Genomic DNA, 6,521 nt, shown 5'->3' with positions numbered 1-6,521 from the left:
TGGTCACTGTAATGGGTGGAGATTTAATGTCATCAAGGGTTACTCACCAAGCATTGGTGGACCACTATCAAACCACTATCCCCAAATGCTTTGTTCAACATGAGGCATTGGACACAGCTAAAACGGTGAGGGTGAATTGTGTGCATGGGGACATTCACAACTACCCTTGTGATTAAATTCCGGGGAACAAAACATAGAGTGGTTGTGGTTAGTTCCCGCCTCACCTATCCACTGATTTTTGGGACAAATTTTCCTGAATTTAGAAATGTATTAATAGGGAATATGCGCAGATGGGTCCTGCACAAGAGCGATGAGATGTGAAATGTGCGATGCTCTCGAAGGGGAGGAGGACCCGGGCCGACATTATCTGTTCCACATCAAGATGACATGGGGGGAGAGGCTGCAGCCAATCCCATCCTCAGGGGATTTCACTTTGGAGCAGTCACAAGACGAATGTTGCATTTTCATATCCTTCCGCGGAGCCGTCTGGAAATGTTCTTCCAGGCGGCTCATTATAAACCGATGGTGGGTCACTTAGGGGAAAGAAAAACACTGAACTGCCTAATACAGTGGTTCCCAACCCTGGTCCTGGAGTACCCCCAACGCTGCACATTTTGGATGTCTCCCTTATTTGACACACCCAATTCTGCTCATGGAGCCTCTACTAATGATCTGATAAGTTGAATCAGGTGTGTTAGATAAGGGAGACATCCAAAACATGCAGTGTTGGGGGTACTCAAGGACCAGGTTTGGGGACCACTGGCCTAATAGCCTATTTTTATTGGCCGTGCATTGGCGTCGATGTCCGCAGATGGTTTGCGGCATGCCGCGAATGTGAGCTGGTGAATCCACCGGCCACCCCAAAAATGCCAATGGGCCCCCTTCTGCTGATCAAGGTCCCTTTCGAGAGAATTGGAATGGACCTCGTCAGGCCATTAGAATGGACAGCATGCGGACATCAATTTGTATTGGTCCTAGTGGACAATGCAATGCAATATCCTCTCTGCAGCATTTCAGCACATAGTGTTGTGGAGGCACTCTTCAAAATAATCTCCCGGGTGGGGATTCCAAAAGAAATCCTCACCAGTCATGGCACAACCTTTATGTCACGGACACTATGCGAGCATTACAAATGATTGGGCATTAAATCAATCCGCACCAGCATTTACCATCCACAAACAGATGGCCTGGTGGAGCGGTTTAAAAAAACCCTTAAAAATATGATTCGTAAGTTTGTGCACAAGGATGCTAGAAATTGGGACAAATGGCTCAATACCCTGTTATTCACAGTAATAGAGGTCCCTCAAGCCTCCACTGGGTTTTTCCTATTCGGCTGCTGTATGGGCAGCACCCGCACGGTGTGCTTGATGTCATACATGAAGCTTGTGATGTGGGACCTTTAACCAGTTAAAACTAAATTCAATACGTTCTTGATATTTGAGAAAAACTCCAAACTTTGGGGCAACTAACACAGGAGAATTTTCTCCAAGCTTAAGAAAGACAGAGCTGACTGTATGACAGGGGAACTCGGCTCCAGGTATTAGCACCAGGAGATAAGGTACTCGTATTACTCCCCACATCAAGCTCCAAATTACTCACCAAGTGGTAAGGACCCTTTGAGGTCACACGACGAGTGGGGGATCTCGATTCTGAGGTAAAGCGAACCGATAGAGGGGGCGCACATCAATTTATCACCTCAACCTCCTGAAATTAAAGACGGTCCCTGAGACGTTGGCTACGGTAGTTCCGGAGAGGTCGGAGCTCGGATCGGAGGTAATTACAAAACACAATAATTTAATCCCGGTCACATGTGGAGACCACCTTTCACCGTATCAGCTCGCAGAGGTTGCCATGTTCAACAGGAGTTTGCAGATGTGTTTTCCTCTCTACCGGGTCGTACGAACCTCATCCAGCACCACATCGAGACCGAGCCGTAGGTGGTGGTATGTAGCCATCCCTACCGATTGCCCGAGCACAAAAAGAAAATTGTCCGGACACAATTGGATACAATGCTCGATATGGGGGAATCCCACAGCGACTGGTCCAGCGCAGTTGTTCTAGTTCCAAAGAGCGACGGGCCTGTATGGTTCTGTGTGGATTTAATGTTGTCTAAATTTGATGCATACCCAATGCCTCGTGTTGATGAGTTGCTCGATCGGTTGGGCACTGCTCGATTTTATTTGACACTGGATTATGGGCAGATCCCCTTGACACAAATTTCCCATGAAAAAATGGTCTTCTCCACACCGTTTGGATTACACCAATTTGTGACGTATCCGTTCGGTTTGTTTGGGGCCCCGGCTACGTTTCAGTGTCTCATGGACTGAATCCTCACACTGCATTCGACATACGCCGCTGCCTATTTAGATGACATCATCATTTACAGTAATGATTGGCAGCAGCACATGCAGCATCTCCAGGCTCGTCGCAGCTAATCTGAGATCGCTGCGACAAGCGGGTCTCACAGCAAACCCCAAGAAGTGTGCGATTGGGTGGATCGAGGTGTGACCTCCGAAGGTGTGACCTCCGAATCTGTCTTACTGTCACACAGCCTTAGATGTTCATCAACAGCAAATACAATATGTTATTAGACAGCGTTTCAATATCTTAACAAATCATAACCAAATCAAATATCTTTATTGTCACTCAACCATATACCATATACAGTACACAAGTGCAACAATGGGTGAAATCTGGGGTGCACTTCCAAGCAACATAGATGTATGACAATTACAATAAACATCAGATTTTCATATAACAAAGTTTACATATCTTCAACACAATATACAATATATGCCTTATAATATACAATATACACAAAATAAGACTGTTTACAATAAAAAAGCACAGTACCCCCTCAATGTAATCAGTGGAAATAAATATGAAGTGTTGTGTTGACATTCAGCTGTCGGTTGATAGTCAGTTGCCAGTGTGTTATTAAGAAAAGTATAAAATGTGAGTCCAGATTGAGGCTAATAAAGTGCAGTGCTGATATATGTATCAAGAGCGATCAAGAGTTCAAAAGTCTGATTGCTTGGGGGAAGAAGCTGTCATGAAGTTGGCTGGTGCAGGTCCTGATGCTGCGAAACCGCCTGCCTGATGGTAGCAGTGAGAGCAGCCAGTGGATCGGGTGGCTGGAATCTCTGATGATTCAAAGAGCTTTAATCACACACTGCCTGATATAGATGTCCTGGAGGGAGGGAAGCTCACCTCCGATGATGTGTCTGGCAGTTCACACCACCCCTTGCTTTGCAATTGAGGGTGGTGCTGTTGTCGTACCAGGCAGTGATGCAGCCAGTCAGGATTCTCAATACAGTGCTGGTGTAGAACCATGTGAGGTTGTGGTGGTTTATTCCAAACTTCCTCAGCTGTTTCAGGAAGAAGAGGTGCTGGTGATCCTTCTTCACAACGGCCTCAATGTGGACGGACCATTTGAGTTCCTCAGTGATGTGGACATCGAGGAACTTGAAGCTGCTGACTCTCTCCACCGGTGCTCCATTGATGGTGATGGGGCTGTCTTTTCTCCTGAAATCCACCCCAAGCTCCGTGGTCTTACTGACGTTGAGGGAGAGGTTGTGCTCCTGACACCAGCTTATCAGAGTGTGCACCTCCTCTCTCTTTGAAGGCTGTTTATTCATTGTCAGTGATCAGACCTACCTCCGTTGTATCATCAGCAAACTTAATGATGGCATTGGAGCTATATGTTCCCACATAGTTATGTGTGTAGAGGGAATACAGGAGTGGGCTGAGAACACAGCCCTGCAGGGCTCCAGTGTTGAGGGTCAGTGATGAGGAAATTTAGCTGCCCATTCTAACCACCCGACAGGAAGTCCAGGATCCAGTTTCAAAGCAGGTATTAACGAAGATTAAACTGTAATATCTATAATGTATTAGAATCATCATTTTGTAGTTTGATAAAATACGATTGTGAGTTGTGTTTAAAAACAATTAAATAATAATTGTATTTATAACCCCAGTGTGCAAGCCGAAGGCGACTGTGGCAAGGAACACAAAATTCCATAAGATGTTGGTTAATGGAGAATAATAACCATGGGTGAAACCAGACTCACTGTGGGGGCCAGTTTCCCTCTAGCTAACATCATGAATATAATGCCAATATTACTTATGTATAGTGCAAGTCATGGTTTAAAATTGTTAAGGGTCAGTGTTTAAACAAAGATTTTGTATGAACTGTAAGATTAATGACTAATGTCTTTGAAGTCCATCCTGGATTAACTGTAGAAGTTCACATAGATGCAATTGTCCTTGTTAGTTGGCTGATGAAGGGTTTTGTTGGCAATTAAACAATTAAACCCAAAGATCACATGACAAAGCGCAAAGACACACAACATTACACGTTGCCTCAGGATGGATATTTCAAGGTGGGGATTCAAACCCACGACACATGAAACTACATACTGATTCATTCAGTTGACATTTCAGGCTTATGGCAAGGAGAATATTTTTAATAATATTGAAGAATATTAGTGAAGAAATTATAAATATCATAATCCAAGATGGTGGCTACTGTAATGTGTGGAGTTTTAATGTGTAGGTGTACATTGAAAAATGAATTTGTGTTTCTAGATCAAATGGTTCAAAAGATATGCACAAATGAACAATTCATATTTAACATGGTGGTGGCACTAGAGAATATATCCTAGAGCCCCAAAATTTGGTATGGGGGCTATTCATGACCACCCCTATCAGTGTGCTAAATCTAATAATTTCCTATACATGGTTCATAGGGCTGCCCTAGAGTCCCAGCCAGAAGAATAAGAATAGCAAATATAGTTGCAAGCAGCAACTACGGGGACAAGAAAAAAAATGTCAACCACTACACAACACTAAGAATACACAGAATACATATGACACACAACTTGCATCTTGCCAGGACCAAACCTAGACTTCCTGTTTGACATGTAATGGCTCTAACCACTGCTTCACTCAGCTGCTGTGTTAACAGCCACCAAAAGAACATATTAATGGAAGAAGTACAGTATATTTTACAGACAAGCACAGCAGTCATCATTATAAATGTCATGTTCATGAGACATTTCATCAAAGATCAAATAAAAAATGTGAATGGTGAAAAGCCCAGCAACTTTATAGTAAGCACAATACAAAGACCTCCTGTACAATATAATATCAGCTCTAACACTAGTCCAAGTGGGAATTGAACTTGGAATTATAAAGCAGTGCTCTAACACACTGAGCCACTCAGTTGACAAACCCACTAAGTGGCAAGAGTCCTGGGGCTGGTTGCATAAACATAGCCATTAACTTAAGACGGCATCTAACAATTAGTTTGACTAGCTAAAGACACCACAGAAAGCCTGTTGCATAAAACAAGCTCACAGTTGTCTTTAGTAAGACAGTCTAATTGGCATTGCATTGTGGGAAAAGTAAGACAATGCACAGCTTTAAAAAAAAATGGCTGACAGTGGACACCCAATACAGTTTTCATTCGCTGTAAATATTTGCTTATTAGAGGACTGCAGTGCTTCAAAATTTATTCTAATGAAAACATTTAGTGATTTTAACCCAAATAATAAAAACACATGACATTTTGTTACCATCGTTGAAGTCAAAGTCTCAACTCAAGCCCCTTTCAGCCCTCAACTGAAGCCCTCACTGGTAATTTCCATGGCAACATAGAATGTCAATGAAAGTTAGCCTAGTGGTGTTTTATCTTACATTTTAGTCTTAAATTAGACCGATCTGTGTTTTAATGCAACTGACTGAAAAGATAAAGACCAACATTTTAGACAACTAGTAAGACTAGTCTAAAACAGTTTTATGCAACCAGCCCCTGAGGTTAGAGTCAGCACGCAAGTTTAGGTTATCTTTTGAACTATAGGCAACGGAGTCTCTAAACTGTTCAGGTATTATCAGGACATGATTTCGATGATGCATACCAATTTTCTTTGAAACCCAACAATCCTTTCAAAAGATATCACTTCAATATATATATATCAGAAGTACAATGATAAGATGAAGAGCAAAAGGTATGCTTGCAAGAAGAAATTATATATGATAAGCTCTGCAACTACTCAGTCATGATTTCAAATCCAGGGAGTGCTGTGTGACTCACCCAGGTCTCATAAGCAACCAAATTGGCCAGGTTCCCTAGTGAAAAAAAAGTATAAATCATGCTTTTCCAAAATTTCACAATACAAATTTTAACACACTTTAAAATAATTGTACTTTAGTATATTACCTAAAAATATATATTTAAATAAATATACTTGAAGTGAAAATTCTGTTTACTTTTTAAAAGTGTATTTATTTGCACTTTACTTATATAAATATAAATATATTTTTGTATATTACGCAAGTGTAACTATGAGCGTTTCAGCAAGAAAAATAACAATGCGTAGTTCGTGTGTGGCAGCTGTTCCAAAAATTGTAATTTTTTGCTTGATTCTTTCTTTCAGCGTTCTTTTAATTTAAAAGCAAGGTTGGTGTAACTGCCTCCCATCTGGAGTTTAAATTATAAATTTTTAATAGATCCTGCTATT

The sequence above is a fragment of the Xyrauchen texanus genome, chromosome 46 (assembly GCF_025860055.1).
Source record: "Xyrauchen texanus isolate HMW12.3.18 chromosome 46, RBS_HiC_50CHRs, whole genome shotgun sequence".
Classification (NCBI taxonomy): Eukaryota; Metazoa; Chordata; class Actinopteri; order Cypriniformes; family Catostomidae; genus Xyrauchen; species Xyrauchen texanus.
Note: the sequence above shows the minus strand (reverse complement) of the source record.